The following is a 17,158-nucleotide window of genomic DNA, read 5'->3' as shown; positions in this document are numbered from 1 at the left end:
GCTGGCTGTTCACAGCCTTACTGCCCTTCTCTATAGGTTATAAATAACTACAAAGTGTCCTTGTCCCCAAAGAGACCTCAGCAACCAGCTCAAAGGTTAAAATATGGAATAATTCTCAATATGGATGCAACTTTTCCAGTTAGGAAAAAAAAAAAAATCAAAGAGCAGAAAAATTTATTGCCAATTTAAGTTAAGGGCTAGGGAATCATTCCCTCCCCCTAAAAACTATCCATTATGTAAGAGTTGTTGATGTGGACATATTAGCATGATTCCCTACCCCAAAAATACGTCCAGGGACAGCACGCTCTGCTCCAAATGCAGAGGTCTGTCCTGGAAAGAGGTAGGTGCCATTCAACAGACTTGTAGGATTGCATCTCCTTAGACCTTAAAAAGACTCACTGAGTTTTTGTTTTGCTTTTTAATTTAGGCACAAATGACTACATCTACATAACAACATAGAAGGAAAAAATTCCTGTCTCCACTTGGATGGAGGGTCCTGCAGCATAAACCATGATGGCTGCAACAGGCACAGGTTTCACAAGGTCTGGGTTCTTTCCATCAGGTGATGTGCTGCTGTTGTTAGTTACTAACCCCCTGCTAGGGAAACAAAAAAAAACCCTCCTCCAACTGCTTTAAAAAAAAAAAAAAAAGGCAGATAGGGTTCATAGGATTAAGCTTCTCCACACATCACCTTCAAAATGCATCATCTGGGAGATGTCTGAAATAGAATGACATGAATCCAGATCAGCAAACAAACCTGACTATAAAGGGGCTATTTCACTTCAAAGTGGATCTCAGTTCCAAAGGAAAACACCTTTAGAAATGAAATTAGATAGGCAGAGGCAATCAGCAACTCCTCTCTTTTCACAAATTATAATAATGTGTTGATTCCACTGAATGGCTTGGGCAAAAATCTCTGGGGCCACAAAGAGCAAACCTAGGAAAGATGAAGATTTTAACACATCCCACATGTTATCAAAGACTTCTCCTCTAGGTTGAGAAAATTTATTCTAAAACAAGAGCTGGAACAGAATTTTAAAAAAGAAGAAGGAAGAGGAAGAAGAGGGAAAAAACCTTATGGCTAAGAAGACTCTCTTTATTATATAATTATATTCCCAAAGCTGTTTTGAGATTTGAGAGACAGTTTTTCACCTTCTCTCTCCCCTCAACTACAATTATGAAGAACCTTATAAAATCAAATAGTAAACAGATGAATGCCTTGGCCTTAATACAATTTAAGCATGTCTAATTTGCAAGGAATTCAGAAACAAAAGAGTCATTTCATGAAACAAATAGGCAGAGTTTGCATAACCCCACAGGATCCTCTGGCCTTTACAGAAGCCAAATTCAACAAGCAGTTCTCTTTGGCCATCGATGTTTCAGTCAAGCCATTTAAAAGTATTTCTTGCTAACACAGTCTGGCTACAGAAAGGGCTCAAGGAAGGCATACCAAAGAATAAATTCTAAACTGGTCTTAAGGTATATAATTTGGAATAACTTCATTAACTTAGAAGCTGAAAAGACCCACCTGCTCCAGAGGATTTGGTCTACTACAAGGGCAACCGACCCTCTTCAGCATTTACTACTACATACTATCTAGCAGTACAGAATTCAGTGTTCTCTGAAGACTCTTACCTTTATGAGTGACACTCAGACCTCCCCCTACCTATGAAAGAGAGATTGAGGTATATGTATGCTTTACTCTTCTCCTTTAAGTATGGTCTTAAGTAAAGAAATCTGATGATTGTTTACATGGACCCATGTCCCTTACCTTGAAACCACCTGCAAAAAATAAATTCTCCCTTCTTCCAAAGTTATTAAAAAATAAGCCAATTTCTATGTTAATGTTAAGGTTCTAACTAAATTAAATGGGACAAAGGATGAGCAGGAAGTTCTCAGTTCGAAGTGTTCATTCCAAAATTCATGACGCAAGGAAAAAATAAAACCACACAGGCAGACAAAACAGGGGAAAGTTAGACAGAATGTCCGTCTTAACACAATTTCCTGGCTCCCAATGATTTCTGTCAGAATTTAAAAGATTAAAATGCAATAACACCTATTTTACCCAATAAAACTGTGTAAAAACATACATAAGCATTTGAGGCAAGAATCTCATGCCACAAAGCAAAACTTTTAAGATGGTAGCCAGAATGGTAGAAACAGCTGTCTAAGTTACCCATAGAGAGATGAGCTCTAAGGTTCATACACAAAGGCAACCTGCTCAGAATCAAACTCCTTTTATATGTAGAGTAAAAGGGAGCCCATGAATTGCTTTAAGGTATCTCCTTTTATAAGCTGGAATTAAAATTTCCCTGAAGATCTTTTCTCAGGAGAAAAATAATCTTACTCTAAAGTCTCCATATCATGTAATATCAAAAATTTAAATCCAAGCATCTGTTCTCCTCTCCATCATTAGTGTAAAGCCTTATCCTGTAGGTACTAGTCACCAAAGAAGATCTGAATAAATAACTATTGTTTACTCCAGGAAAGAATATTTAGAATAAAACCTCTTTTGAAACCATTTATGAAAAATGTTTCTTTAACACTGATTGTAATCCTCATTATTTTAAAAAAAAACTTACATGCTCACCTTACATGACTTCCAACTATGCATACTATCTGCACTGAAATGAAACAGTAGATTGCACTACAAGATGTGCATTTTTTAAAGTCATGATAAATATTTCTATGCATTTCATTCCACTTCTGTCCTCATGATCTTAAACTATATTTAAAATTAAACTATGTAAAAACTCACCAAGTCAGTAGGAAGATTCTAATTTGTCTTGTCTAACAGGAAATCTTTGCTGGAAATAGAGATGATGAATCAGACTTAACAAGATTCTGAATCTCATGCAAGTCTTTACTTACTTAGGCTATTCTGAAAAGGGAAAATCTTACAAAAGCAGGTGATACATTAGCTAGGATTTACTAGTCAAAATTACCATTCTTATATCTCATCACTAGTTCTGAGAGCTCTATTTTCTAGTCATCTCTCAAAAAGATTATACTTAGAAATTAAAGTCAGAAAAATTCAAGCTAATTCCTCTAATGAACTGGCTTATGAGTACAGCAAAAATGAAATAAGTGGCTTGCCCTGTGTCAATATTTACAAGATTTACAAGAGGGGAGTGACCACTTTTGCCAGCTACTTCACAAAATGCTAAAAGAATTACTATCAAGTTTCTATGTAAAAAAAAACCCTTTATAAAAAGTGCTCTTGGTTGACCAGATGGCTTCACAGGCAAATTCTATCAAACGTTTAGAGAAGAGTTAACACCTATCCTTCTCAAGCTCTTCCAAAATATAGCAGAGGGAAGAACACTCCCAAACTCATTCTACAAGGCCACCATCACATCACCCTGATACCAAAACCAGACAAAGATGTCACACAAAAAAGAAAACTACAGGCCAATATCACTGATGAACACAGATGCAAAAATCCTCAACAAAAGCCTAGCAAACAGAATCCAGCAACACATTAAAAGGATCATATACCATGATCAAGTGGGGTTTATCCCAGGAATGCAAGGATTCTTCAGTATATGCAAATCAATCAATGTGATACACCATATTAACAAATCGAAGGATAAAAACCATATGATCAACTCAACAGATGCAGAAAAAGCTTTTGACAAAATTCAACACCGATTTATGATAAAAACTCTCCAGAAAGTAGGCATAGAGGGAACCTACCTCAACATAATAAAAGCCGTATATGACAAACCCACAGCCAAAATCATCCTCAATGGTGAAAAACTGAAACCATTTCCTCTAGGATCAGGAACAAGACAAGGTTGCCCACTCTCACCACTATTATTCAACATAGTTTTGGAAGTTTTAGCCACGGCAATCAGAGAAGAAAAAGAAATAAAAGAAATCCAAATCAGAAAAGAAAAATTAGAACTGTCACTGTTTGCAGATGACATGATACTATACACAGAGAATCCTAAAGATGCTACCAGAAAACTAGAAAACTACTAGAGCTAATCAATGAATTTGGTAAAGTAGCAGGATACAAAATTAATGCACAGAAATCTCTTGCATTCCTATACACTAACGACCAAAAATCTGAAAGAGAAATTAAGGAAACACTCCCATTTACCACTGCAACAAAAAGAATAAATTACCTAGGAATAACCCTACCTAGGGAGACAAAAGACCTGTATGCAGAAAACTGTAAGACACTAAAGAAAGAAATTAAAGATGACATAAACAGATGGAGAGATATTCCATGTTCTTGTATTGGAAGAATCAACATTGTGAAAATGACTATACTACTACCTAAAGCAACCTACAGATTTAATTCAATCCCTATCAAACTACCAATGGCATTTTTCACAGAACTAGAACAAAAAAATTTCACAATTTGTATGGAAACACAAAAGACCCCGAATAGCCAGAGCAATCCTGAGAAAGAAAAACGGAGCTGGAGGAATCAGGCTCCTGGACTTCAGACTATACTACAAAGCTACAGTAATCAAGACAATATGGCACTGGCACAAAAACAGAAATATAGATCAGTGGAACAGGATAGAAAGCCCAGAGATAAACCCACACACATATGGTCACCTTGTCTTTGATAAAGGAGGCAAGAATGTACAATGGAGGAAAGACATCCTCTTCAATAAGTGGTGCTGGGAAAACTGGACAGCTACATGTAAAAGAATGAAATTAGAACACTTCCTAACACCATACACAAAAATAAACTCAAAATGGATTAAAGACCTAAATGTTAAGGCCAGACACTATAAAACTCTTAGAGGAAAACATAGGCAGAACACTCTATGACATAAATCACAGCAAGATCCTTTTTGACCCACCTCCTAGAGAAATGGAAATAAAAACAAAAATAAACAAAAAGGACCTAATGAAACTTAAAAGCTTTTGCACAGCAAAGGAAACCATAAACAAGACGAAAAGACAACCCTTGGAATGGGAGAAAATATTTGCAAACGAAGCAACTGACAGAGGATTAATCTCCAAAATATATAAGCAGCTCATGCAGCTTAATATCAAAATAACAACCCAATCCAAAAATGGGCAGAAGACCTAAATAGACATTTCTCCAAAGAAGATATACAGATTGCCAACAAACACATGAAAGGATGCTCAACATCACTAATCGTTAGAGAAATGCAAATGAAAACTACAATGAGGTATCACCTCACACCAGTCAGAATGGCCATCATCAAAAAATCTGCAAACAATAAATGCTGGAGAGGGTGTGGAGAAAAGGGAACCCTCCTGCACTGTTAGTGGGAATGTAAACTGATACAGCCACTATGGAGAACAGTATGGAGGTTCCTTAAAAAACTAAAAATAGAACTGCCATATGACCCAGCAATCCCACTCCTTGGCATATACCCTGAGAAAACCATAATTCAAAAAGAGACATGTACCACAATGTTCACTGCAGCACTATTTACAATAGCCAGGACATGGAAGCAACCTAAGTGTCTATCAACAGATGAGTGGATAAAGAAGATGAGGCACATATATACAATGGAATATTACTCAGCCATAAAAAGAAACGAAATTAAGTTATTTGTACTGAGGTGGATGGACCTAGAGTCTGTCATACAGAGTGAAGTCAGAATGAGAAAAACAATACCATATGCTAACACATATATATGGAATCTTAAGAAAAAAAAATGGTTCTGAAGAACCTAGGGGCAGGACAGGAATCAAGACACGGACGTAGAGAATGGACTTGAGGACACGGGGAGGGGGAAGGGTAAGCTGGGATGAAGTGAGAGAGTAGCACTGACGTATATACACTACCAAATGTAAAATAGATATCTAGTGGGAAGCAGCTGCATAGCACAGGGAGATCAGCTTGGTGCTCTGTGACCACCTAGAGGGGTGGGATAGGGAGGGTGGGAGGGAGGCTCAAGAGGGAGGGGATATGGGGATATATGTATACATACAGCTGATTCACTTTGTTATACAGCAGAAATTAACACAACATTGTAAAGTAATTATACTCCAATAAAGATGTTAAAGAAAAAAAAAGTGCTCTGGGTAAATTACACTGAAGCAAGATAGTTTAAACAAAGCCATGTATCCTATGGTTTTAATAAACAGCTGCCACACTGAGGTGGCTGTTGAAGACTGGTGAGGCATCTTAGCTAAACACCCCCCCACACACACACCTAAATAATCTACCATAGCCTACAAAGTCACTCAAAACAGAAACAGGGATAAGAGCGGTTGCAAGGGTTCTAGGAGTATAACCTAGGCAGGAAATTCTGGTGCTATCTTCCTTTTTGTGGGAAAATGAAGTACTGCATACACTGTAGGTGATTCTTAAAAAACAGCATCTTGGGACCTCCTCAGTGGCTAGTGGTTAAGACACCATGCTCCCAGTGCTGGGGGCACGGGTTTGATCCCTGGTTGGGGAACTAAGATCCCACAGGCCACAAGGCGCAGCCAAGGAAATAAAAGAATTAACAATGTACTGTTAATAAACCAATAAAAAAATTTACTATCTCCTCTTTGCTGCTTTCATTTCAAAAACAAAAACAGAATCTTTTCCTGAAAATGTAAATGCTATCTTTAACTGGTACACTGGTACAAATAAGTTCCTCTTACTTTGGTTAACCAAGTCTAGTTACCGTCAATAATGGAACGAGCCCTCACCAAAAGCTGTACTAAACTATTGACTCTAAAACAGGACAAGTCACGATCAGAAGATTTAGAGTAGCAAGAGTCAGGCCGAATTCAGTTAACAGATTATTTACTGCACACCAACTGTGTTTAAGGTTTCGGTTCCTCAGTTCATTTGCTTGAATGAACACTTGTAGGCCTAGTGGATTGGCAAAATTTAGAGTCTGACAATACTGATAAGGACTGGGAGGAACAGGAGCACTTTCACACTGCTGGTAGGAAGACATATGAGTACAACCACGTTGAAAAACAGTTTTTTCTTATCTAATAAAACTAAAGATTGGGACTTCCCTGGTGGTACAGTGATTAAGTATCCCCCTGCCAATGCAGGGGACAGGGGTTCGATCCCTGGTCCAGGAAGATCCCACATGCTGAGGAGCAACTAAGCCCGTGTGCCACAACTACTGAGCCCGCACGCCCTAGGGCCTGTGCTGCGCAACAACAGAAGCCACCACAATGAGAAGCCCACTTGCCGCAACTAGAGAAAGCCTGAGCGCAAGAATGAAGACCCAATGCAGCCAAAAATAAATAAATAAAATTTTTAAAAATGTTAAAAAAAAATTAAAGATCCATTATTCAGTTTGTTAAAAACGAAACAATTCTACCCCCAAATACAGCGCAGAGAAAGTCCTGCACATGTCCATTAGTGCACATAAATAAGAACATGCACAGCAGCAGTGTTCCTAACAGGCAAAACATCAACAGTAGAATGGATACACAAATTGGGGTATATTCATGACAGGGTTCTACATGGCAATGAAATTACGGTTCTACGTAACAACATGGATGAACTTTACAAACATATAGTTAGATTCTGAAAGAAGACATAAAAGAACACATACAGTATTGTTCCATTTAATGTATATAAAGTTCAAAAACAGACAAAACTAAGTTCTATTGGTTTGCAATGAATCCCAAGTAGTAAAATCACAAAGGAAAGGAAACGACTATCACAAATGTCAGATTAGTGACACCTGGCTATGGGTTACGCTCTACAAGTAACACACAACACAGCAAGCTTCTTCTGGGTGCTGGCAACGGTATATTTCTAGGTCTAATTGGTGGTTATATAAGTACTTGCTTTTTTTTTTTTTGCGGTACGTGGGCCTCTCACTGCTGTGGCCTCTCCCATTGCGGAGCACAGGCTCCGGACACGCAGGTTCAGCGGCCGTGGCTCACGGGCCCAGCCGCTCCGCGGCATGTGGGATCTTCCCGGACCGGGGCACGAACCCGTGTCCCCTGCATCAGCAGGCGGACCCTCAACCACTGCGCCACCAGGGAAGCCAGTACTTGCTTTTTATAATTAAACTTTAAACTATACAGTTATGTTTTGTGTATTTTTCTATGGGTTATATTTCAAAATAAAAATGCATTAAAATAAAATCCTAATTTAAAATGCATTAAAATATGCAATAAAATTACCCAATAGAGTATATGTGCATGTGTGTATATATCTCCTCCAATGTCTAAGGGTGAATATAGTGTATTGCACAGAATATACCCTTGATGTTTTTTTTTCAAAGACAGTTCAGGATGAGAACTCAGTAATAAAAGCAGGGCCACCCAGGAATGAATATCTATAGACAGGCTTTCCTATTATACATTCTTTCTCTGAATTTAAATGCAATACCTAAGATCTGCGTTCCTGCGAAATTTTCGGTACTGACACAAATGTTTAAATCTATGTATGACTACTCACCAGGAGCCATTAGTTAATATCCAAATTATTATAAGATACAAACAAAAGCTTTTGAAAAAGCAAAGCCAGGACACAAGTATTTTTTGGTATTACCTTTTTAGTTTAATCATGTCCTCTGATGGAACCTCCAATGATTTCCATCTCAACTCTGAGTAAAAGCCAAAGTCCTTACAATAACTGAAAAGGCCCTGCACAATCTGGACCTCATTACCTCTCTGGCCTCATCTCCAATTATTTTCTCCTGAGTTCACTGTGTTCCAGCCACACTGGCCTTCTCTGCCGCTGTTCCTCAGACAGAATAGGCTCATTCCTGCCTTAGGGCTTTGCATTTGCCCTTTTTTCTACCTGGATAACTCTTCCCCTAGATATTCTCTTGGCACACTCCCTCCCCATTGTTGGGGCTTTCCCTAATAACCACCATCTCTGTGAGGCCTTCCCTGACACCCTTAAGCATGTCATCCCCTCCCCCCAAGCCATAATCCTATTTCTCCTGCATTGCTTCATTTTTTTCTATAGCACACAAAGTCATTTACCACACTTTACCTGAGATGTAAGAAGGCAGACTCTTGTCTGTTTTGTTGCTGTACCCAGACAGTGTCTGGCAAGTGGAAGATCAGAAACAAATACTTATTTAATAAATGACTGAATTAATCTCCTCTTCTTTTGGATTTCTATCCTTGAAAGATTAGACAATAACTTTATACATTTGAAAAAAAGAAGGCTTCCCTTCTCTGTAAGTCAAATTTATTAACAAAGTTTGTTTTACTAACAAGTTTCAGATTTATGCTCTTATTAGTACTGAGTCACAGGTAAGACTTATAAAAAGTTGATACAAACTAAACTGTATTTTCCCCTAAAGCAAATGTGCAGTGCATGTTTTAATGACGGCAATGCTGGGAGAGCCCAGAGAGACAAAAGACAAGAGCTCTCCTGTACTGCTGGTGCGGGTGTGCGCTGCCGTAACCACTAAGGGAATTACTCAACAAGATGTAGCAACGAAGACTGAGTGATTGCTTCCTTTATTTATACTTTTCATTAAAGTTTTTTTTTTTTAATGAGCATATTTTCTTTAAAGTCAGGAAAAAAGGTGTGTTAAATAAAGAATTATGCAAACAAAATATAACTTCAAGAAGAAGGTTCTTTATATTATATTTTGATGCCCACAGAAACAGTAAAGTCTTCTGTTATGTATCCAGATGAAATATCCCAAGACGGTGACTACAGTTAAAAGAAAAAATTATTTTTGACTTAGGAACTAAAACTTGTTATAGCAGAGTTTCCAGAGTGGAAGGGAAAACACAACCCCATTGTGTTAGTATTCCACATAAGAACATACTTTTATTCTAAAGAAAGATTTAAAATAGGAACATTTCTCTGCAGCATAAAACATGGGGTTGACAGGATAAAGAGCAGGTAAAGAACTCCATTCAAACTTATTGATTACAACATAAGGAAGAAAAGTCACTGAACAATTCACTGCCTACTGAGTGATTACACATACTTCTGAGTACACAGATGGAGCTTATACTTTTGGTGGAATACTTCACCTAAAATAAAGGCAGAATAAGCCTAGATCCGAAGGTTACTTTCCAACCACAATAACTTGTGACATGAACCATATCCTAGGACATAAACAAATCTGAAAGAAAATACACAGGCACCTGATATTCTACAGTTATATTTATTACTAAGATTTCCATTTTAAGGTCTTATCAATTACTTTTAAAAATACTTAGCACATAAATTCTTAAAGATAGTTGATATATTCAAGAAAGGAAGTCCTACTCAAACACTTCAGCTGGCGGAGTGTATTATTAGAGAAGAGTAACGGTTTTCATTTGTAACACTTTAACATTCCAAGTGCTCAAAGCTCTGAACAGGATCCACCTTTAAAGTGGGGAAAAAAAACAACAACCCTAGAACATAAAAATTAAAAATACACCCTGGGACTTCCCTGGTGGCTCAGTGGTTAAGAATCCGCCTGCCTGTGCAGGGAACATGGGTTCGATACCTGGCCCGGGAAGATCCCACATGCCGTGGAGCAACTAAGCCCGTGTACCACAACTACTGAGCCCGTGCTCTAGAGCCCATAAGCCACAACTACTGAGCCTGCATGCCACAACTACTGAAGCCTGTCCTCCACAACAAGAAAAGCCACCGCGATGAGAAGTCCGTGCACTGCAACGAAGAGTAGCCCCTGCTCGCTGCAACTAGAGAAAGCCCGCACACAGCAATGAAGACCCAACGCAGCCAATAAATAAGTAAATAAATAAATTTAAAAAATACACCCAACCTCACAATAATGACTAAAGTATAGTGGATTAAAGACTCCAGAAAAAAATATATAAATGAAAACTGGGACTTCCCTGGTGGCGCAGTGGTTAAGAATCCACCTGTCAAAGCAGGGGACACAGGTTCGAGCCCTGGTCCGGAAGATCCCACATGTGGTGCTGCAACTAAGCCCAAGCGCAAACTACTGAGGCTGCACTCTAGAGCCCATGAGCCACACCTACTGAAGCCCGCATGCCTAAAGCCCGTGCTCCACAACAAGAGAAGCCACCACAGTGAGAAGCCCACGCACCGCAATGAAGAGTAGCCCCTGCTCATCACAACTAGAGAAAGCCCACGTTCAGCAACGAAGACCCAACACAGCCAAAAAAAAAAAAGAAAAGAAAACCATTGGTCATTGAAACATATGGTCCCTGAACAAAATTTATCTGTAATAATTCTAATCTAAGGTAAAGGCTTACTTTTTTTTTTTTTTTTTTTGAGGTATGCGGGCCTCTCACTGTTGTGGCCTCCCGTTGCGGAGCGCAGGCTCCGGACGCGCAGGCTCAGAGGCCATGGCTCACGGGGCCCAGCCGCTCCACAGCATGTGGTATCTTCCCGGACCGGGGCACGAACCTGCATCCCCTGCATCGGCAGGCGGACTCTCAACCACTGCGCCACCAGGGAAGCCCAAAGGCTTACATTTTTTAAATGTCTAATTTGGCTAAGAATGCTCCAAGAAACTCTTTCAGAAGTATCAGCTACATTTGGTTCATGATGAATTTGTAAGACAAGAATTGAATGAACTAGGTTGGCGATCAACCACCTAAATACTAGTCCTACATTTAATGAGTGGGAAGTATTCTAGGAGTTAAAAAGTAATGAAAGAAAACATATAACGGAGAAAGGGAAAACGTGAGTAGTTACTGATGTTTATGAAAATCAGCTATTGGATATGAGACAATAAAAATATAAAATGTTAAATGCAAAGGTTGCCAAATTTATCAGAGTCCATAAAGAATCCACAGGATGGGCTTCCCTGGTGGCGCAGTGGTTGAGAGTCTGCCTGCCAATGCAGGGGACACGGGTTCGTGCCCCAGTCCAGGAAGATCCCACATGCTGCGGAGCGGCTGGGCCCGTGAGCCATGGCCGCTGAGCCTGCGCGTCCGGAGCCTGTGCTCCACAACGGGAGAGGCCACAACAGTGAGAGGCCCACGTACCGCAAAAAAAAAAAAAAAAGAATCCACAGGAAAAGAACATTTCAGAGCCTCTGGCCTTAGTAAAAGAAAACTGGCATTTCAAGTTAGAGAAGGTTTTCCTCATCCCTTCTTCTCCTTCAAATGATGATTGTGAATACCAAATACCAAAGTGGTAAACCAAATGGGAGAATTCAAATAAGATATTTAGGACAAAAATCAAGCCACCCAAGCAATAACAAGGAAGAAGGAGGAGGAGGAAAACACCACATGAGGTAGTTGTTCACTGAAGTTTTGTCTGTAATGGCAAAAAAAAAAAAAAGGAAACAATTTAAATATCCATCGAAGGGGTCTGGGAAAACTGTGAAATATACATACAGAGAAATTAAAAAATTAAACAGCTGAAATGAGGGACCTAGATCTACATGTAACCAGATGGACAGATCTTGAAAAACAAGAATAAATGAAAAAATGACTGCAATAGAATTTATTTATACATTCACACACACACTCTGCCCAGGATGCACACTAAGTTTATGGTCATCGATTGTCTCTGGGGAGTGAGGTGGGAAAAAGGACTGAGAAAGTGAATGAAGAGGACTTCAGCTGAAGGTCTCACAGTCTCTCTACTTTTTGTTCGGCTTTCTTTTTCTTTTTTTTTAAATATTTATTTATTTATTTGGCTGCGTTGGGTCTTAGTTGCAGCATGCGGGATCTTCGTTGTGGTGCGGGATCTTTTGTTGTGGCACACGGGCTTCTCTCTAGTTGCGGCACACAGGCTCCAGAGCGTACGCACGGCTTAGTTGCCCCTGGGCATGTGGGACCTTAGTTCCCCGACCAGGGATCGAACCCCTGGTCCCCTGCACTGGAAAGCAGACTCTCAACCACTGGACCACCAGGGAAGTCCCCAAAAACAATGAATTTAGAGGGAAAAGTAGATTAGAAAAGCTTTAAAAAGTTGACATCAGAGTAGTCTGAATCAAACCAAAAAAGCCAATGAATTCAGTCCAGATCTCCTCAATAATAAAAAATTTAGCTCTTGGTGAAATATTTTCCCCAGTTGATGGGAACACAGCACCGGGGTTACTTAAGCAGAGGGAGTAAAGAGACTGACGTTATATACTTCAGTAAGAAAGTACATTTGAAATAAGGATAACACTCATCCTAACCCAGTATATCCTCAGAGACTGTCAATCCTCACAAGGAACCATATTTCCACAGAGCACCTTCTCCTTCCTCTCCATCATCTACCTCTAACCTGAACACCTGTCCTCCCACTTTCCCTAATTTTACTCACTCTCCTCTAAGACCAACCTCTCCTTCAACCACCTCAAAGTATAGTACCTAAACTCAAAGACAGATTTTTAAAAAGAAAACTTGAGACTTTTGGAAATGATTTAAATGCTTTTTCCCCCCTTTCAAATCTGTTTTTCCTCCCTCTTGCTTCACTTTTTCCATTCCCCAACCTGTTTTTTTCCTTCTTTTCTCTGGCTGACCAACAGTTGCTTTCAACTGCTAGCAAGCCTCTGGCATGTTTATACTTTTCCCTTCTTAAGGAAAAGATACTCCAAGTAAATCGAACAAAATGCCTCTCCATAGCCCAAGAGCAAATAAAGGGAAAATAACTTAAAAGTAAAAAATACTAATATTTTGCTGCCTTTCATTTTCATTACGGATAGGAATAAAGTTCTAACTACCAAATAAGACAGCAAAACCAAACTTACATTTTATCATCCTCATAACATTTAAATTTATCTAGGGTCCTCTGTTTCACAAGTCCCTTTGGTTAAGAATTATAAGGCCACTGAGAATAGGTCTGTACAGTTGAGTACTACAGCCTAATGGAAACCATAATCTCAAGATTCACAGTAGAGATACAACCGGAGCACTCCCACCCCCATCTTCCTTGTCTTTTTATTTTTTAATTTTTTGGCCATGCTAATTTTCTCTGTATCATTCAAATTTTAGCAGACGTGCTGCCAAAGCCAGCGCTTCCTTACCTTCTTTAAAGGGACTTCTAAGGTCGTTTCGTGGTAAACGCTTTAAGCTATATGACCATTCCCTCACAAGCAGTATTCAACGCTTCACCATCTTCCAAGTACTTTGACATTCATGATCTTATTTGGGATTTATTAACAGCTCTGTGAGGCGTGCAGGGCAAGTATTTTACAAATAAGGAAGCAGAAGCTCAGAGGTTACAATCTACCATGGTTACATGGCTATTAAGGGGGCTGAGTTAAGACTGAAGTCTTTCAACTTCTAATCCAATACTTTAATTCCTGTGGCTAGGTGATTCTTAGATGAGGTATTATTCAACACGGAGGAACTGGAAAAATACCCGATAGAAGATATATATATATATATATATATATGTGTGCATATATATATATACATATATATACCCTAACTTTCGATTCTGATTTCCTTTTCAAGTGGCAACTCTGTTGAAAACTATGCTCTTTTGTTCTAACAAATTCTGAGCACAATTATTAATGACACCTGGGCAAACTGTTGATCGGCTCATGCCTACTTTCAAGACTAGACCCTGGGAACAAATCATATGTCCTCACATTTTTTTAAGGACTTTCCATATTTTAGCACCTAATCATCATTAATTTTTAAAAATAAAATGTCTACTTTTCTAACATGCCAGAGTATTTTCTAGTCTGAGTTTACAAAAAACCAGTGTCTTTTCCCCAGGAGATCTCTCTCTCCTTTGCCACAAGCTTACAGAATTAAAAAGCACAATTTCTATCATTCCTTAATTATATTCATCTGAAAAGTCTAACATGACGAAAATACTAAATGGCACTATCTTCTACCCAGTTGCTCAAGCCAAAACCCCTATCTTCTCATATCGCGACTATCAGCAAGTCCTGTCAGCTGTCCGGCTTCCTAATACAGTCCACATTTATCCATCTCAAATTTTACCCATTTCTGTGCAGTTTTCTCTCATCTGAACCAGCGGTAACTGGTGTCTAACTGATCTTCCAGCTTCCTCTGTAGCACAATCTATTTGCCACACAGTAGCCACAATGAACTTTAAAAAGGTAAATCAGATCATGTCCCTCTTCCATTTAACCACACTTAGAACAAAATTCAGTCTCTTTACCTGACCCTATAGGGTCCTATAAAAACTGGTCCATTATGCCAAATTTATCACCTATCCCTCACTCCAAACACACTGACTGGCCTTCTTTCTATAAATAAGCCAAGCCTGTTTCCACCTCAGGGTCTTAGTGCTATCTTCCCTCAGCCTGGAAGACCCTTCTCCTAGTTATTCACATTACTTGCTTCTTGTTATTTATGTTTAGCTCAACACTCATCTCTTTTAAAAAAGGCCTTCTGGGGACTTCCCTGGTGGTCTAGTGGATAAGACTCCCAATGCAGAGGGCCCAGGTTCGATCCCTGGTCGGGGAACTAGATCCCTCATGCATGCCGCAACTAAGAAGTCCTCATGCCGCAGTGAAGATCACTCGTGTCGCAACTAAGACCTGGCACAGCCAAAATAAATAAATAAATGTTTTGTTTTGTTTTAATTAGAAATTTAAAAAGGCCTTCTGTGACCACAGCCAAAAGTAGCAGCCCCATCCCTACTCTTCCATGGATTTGTTTTGTGTGAATTAATCCTCTACACTGTCTACAGTTTATAGAGCCTGATCATCTTCTGAGTGCACTTATAATACTGACATTCTGGTCCTGCAAGTCTGAAAACCAGAACCTAGACAGTGGGGGCTCTGCTGAGATAATGCCCAGTTCAAGGTCAGAAGCAGCCCCTGGTCTTTTTCTTGTTTGGGTCCAACAGACACTTGATTAAACTTTCTTTCTTCTTTTGGGTGTAAAAATTTTTAACAAAGCCATCCTTGATCTTTGAAACTTTTCTTATTGTATCCACTTAGGCTTCTCTTTTTAAAAATTATAATATCAAGCCTGTAGACTCTGTCTTGCCTTAAAGAAATCACTAGTTTTGCTGACCACTAGGCCTTACTCTGTAGTACACAGTTTATTTTCTATCAGTTAAGGGAAACAACTGATCATAATGGGACTGGGAGCTGAGATCTGTTTTCTGAGATGGGAAACTGGCTTACAAGTAGAAAAATAAAAGGTAGACGTAAAAGCATTTTTGGAGATGGAGATATAAATAATAACAAAAATTGCAACAAACGCCTTTTGGGTGATAGTAAAAAACCAAGAAAACTTGCTAATGCTGCTTAATTCTTCAGGAGTAAAAGACTGAAGTGATCTGAGTAAAGTGAAGGGAGTTCTCGGCTATGAGCCTGAACACGCTTTGAGGGCAAGGGACTTGTACCCAGATAATCCTGTGTTGTGCCTGGCACACAGAAGGTGCTTCATAACATCTGGTGAGTAAAGGAATTAGCAAAATATTCTAGAGATACAAAAGGATTTAATGGACATCCAGTAAAATGTTTTACAGATTGTTTTCCAGTCTTACCTAATGCGACTGTTCAAATTAAGTCAACTGTCAGGATACCCAATTCTACTGCTCAGTCTACATTCGCAACAGAATTAAAGTGGCTATAGAAACTGGATTCCTCCCCAAGGATGTGAGGTTACAAATATAAATTTGCAACTCTATTTGTTCTTGGCCCTCTGTAACCTCTTCTTCCTTTCAATTCAACCAAACCTTAACTGATTAAAGCTGCACATATTTGACTCTGATCCTCAAGCTGTAAAAAGGCTCTTTTACTCTATTTCCTGAAAACCCTTTCCTTCAAAGCAACGAGTCATCTTATTAGCTGAATCAAATTATTATCAAATAGAGGTCCCTTTTTGGGAGAGCTTATGGATTATTTAAATTTTGGAAGACTAAGTTTCTCCCACCTATACAACTAGTAGAGTCACAGCAAAAAACAGATTTTTATCCTAAGTCCAACAACTACTCTGAGCATTAATAAATGTGTTTCCATTGCTTAAGCCCTAAAGTCAATCAACCATAAAAAATATTCACTGAATACAGTTTGGATGTCCAGTCCCATGTTAAATCACCAGCCTCACTACTACCAATTTCTTTGCTTGGTTTGAATTAAAAGAAAATGTTTCTGGCCTTGAAGAGCCAGGAAAAGACTCAACTTATAGTTAAAAGAAGAACTCATATTTTCAAGAACTGAGGGTTCCTCCTCAATATATAAATTTTCCTCCTTTAAACAATTTCCCTACCATCCTTTTCAGTATACTTGGTCTTTAAATAGGAAGCCATTTAGAAGACACAAAAATTATTTCTCCATCTATTCATCCCTGGAAACTAGATGGAACAAAAGCTCAGTAAAATCAGTTTTAAAAATCTAGATAGGGCTTCCCTGGTGGC

At 39.0% G+C, this 17,158-nt stretch overlaps 1 protein-coding gene across 4 annotated transcripts in view; it reads right to left on the bottom strand.

Annotated features, from left to right (window-relative positions):
* The window catches only part of SPOP (speckle type BTB/POZ protein), a 67,656-nt gene that overhangs the window by 28,040 nt on the left and 22,458 nt on the right, over positions 1–17,158 (bottom strand). The window contains exon 2 of one of the 4 annotated variants that reach the window (XM_027094313.1): positions 2,759–2,807. The exons of the other annotated variants lie outside the window; for them this stretch is intronic. The gene's annotated coding sequence lies outside the window, so the exon portion shown is untranslated. The remainder of the gene's footprint in view (positions 1–2,758; positions 2,808–17,158) is intronic. 4 annotated transcript variants of the gene reach the window in all.

The sequence above is a fragment of the Aethalodelphis obliquidens genome, unplaced genomic scaffold (assembly GCF_003676395.1).
Source record: "Aethalodelphis obliquidens isolate GAN/ISIS:26980383/991018 unplaced genomic scaffold, ASM367639v1 scaffold89, whole genome shotgun sequence".
NCBI classification, from domain to species: Eukaryota; Metazoa; Chordata; class Mammalia; order Artiodactyla; family Delphinidae; genus Aethalodelphis; species Aethalodelphis obliquidens.
Note: the sequence above shows the minus strand (reverse complement) of the source record. Positions and strands in the feature narration are given on the sequence as shown.